Genomic DNA, 1,830 nt, shown 5'->3' on the forward strand with positions numbered 1-1,830 from the left:
TGTCGCAATAGTTTCTTTAGGAAAAGACAACACATTCTCATAATTACTATGACAATTAAAGACGAAAAGTGCCTTGAAGAAAATTATGATCGCATTGAAAAGCATGTCTTAATATTAAATTACTTTAGAAGGTGAAATAAAATGTTTTTGTTCTACAAATATTTAATTGCTCATAACGACTATAATCTGTAACAAGCACGATGGCATACGTCAGTGACATATAGTTTTAGGTGGCCAAAATGAATGCCAACTGATTCATCACCATGACTCACTGCATTACATAACCAACAACGTAAAATATCTCATGTGGGGAATCATAACTTTTTGTGTGTTTGTTCAGAAACATTGAAACTTCTTGTTCAAGTAGCTTATAATAATACCTACAACGATTGAACTCTTACGGTACTTAGATTAATAAATTCAAGAGATATAGGCTTATTTTTGTTACGATAATAAACTCAGGTACGTCCGTATAACGAAAAAAAAAAGAAGATAAAAACATATTTTGTTTTAATATCGACACACACACTCTATTCATGTAACATTGTTTGAATTATGTAATAAACATATAATAACATATACATGTTTATATACATGCAACATGAGTCCAAAATGTAGCTTTCTTGTTCTGCGTTAACATTAAACCACATTTTTTACAACGCTACAGCTAACGTTAACATAAACTTTCTTTTTCTTTTATCTCGACGGGTAATGATCGGGCATGAGTTACTTATTATTGATGGTTGATATACTCTCAAATACCCTCGATTTTTGTTCCGACAATCTTTATTCCGAACGTAGACACAACACGCGTACATAGGAAAACTGATGTTACGAAATAATTTTTTTAGATATGAAGATCATTCAGAGAATTGTAGTTCACGTAGTTTTAGTGGAATCGTGGTAACGTAATCGTAATAAGACATTGCTTGTTGTGAAATTTGTTATAGTAAAAATAACAAATTATTTATTTTATACGTAACAATACATTCTTTATCAAAAGAGGGAAAGGGCAGATTTTTTTAAAGACAAATTGTACCAAGAGTTTGATTTATTTATTTACTGAATTACTTGTGCTAACGATTTCTTTAAGTAATTAATTAGTCCTGGTTACCTGAAGGTAGAGTTACTAGCGTTTTGTCAAGATTTTCGCATTTAACCATAGCAATTTAATCAAGATAAATTGGAGGAAAATAAGAACAAAGTTTGTAAAAGTTTAACAACATGTTGTTTACACAGAAACTTGAAATATCTTTCGAGATAAAACAAACAAGCTGTTAATACATAATGATGTACAATATTAGGTGTCACGATGTTCTTGGTTAAACCACAAAATGACAATAAAATGGAATTACTTGCAATAATGTTATTTATGATATCAGAACATCACAGTAATATGTTATTAATTATAATGGTTTTCTTACAAATTCCCCAAATATTTTTGTATAACCACAAGATGGTGATGTTGTGCAGTCAAGAATACGTTCTTCATAAGAACACACGGTGAAGGTAAGAAATATCAACTGTGCGGAGCTTAAAATACATTTTAAGTTTTCTTGCAAACAGCACGTTATTAATATTGTACAAAAGTGATTACTTTGTTTCTGTTTTCCTGCTATTGTTAGATATGAAGATATTTACAAAATTTTGTTGACATTCTCCTGTACTAGCTACAGAAATGTTGGTAAAATTAGATTATAATTTTATAGAGTATTACCTTTCACTTTGTTGTTGGAAAGACACGGCAGTAGAACGATATTACTTGCCACGATGTTTTTGGTAAGACAACACAGTCGAATGGTATTACTTGTCACGATATTCATGGAAAGA

Source organism: Tachypleus tridentatus, chromosome 7, assembly GCF_004210375.1.
Source record: "Tachypleus tridentatus isolate NWPU-2018 chromosome 7, ASM421037v1, whole genome shotgun sequence".
Lineage (NCBI taxonomy): Eukaryota > Metazoa > Arthropoda > Merostomata > Xiphosura > Limulidae > Tachypleus > Tachypleus tridentatus.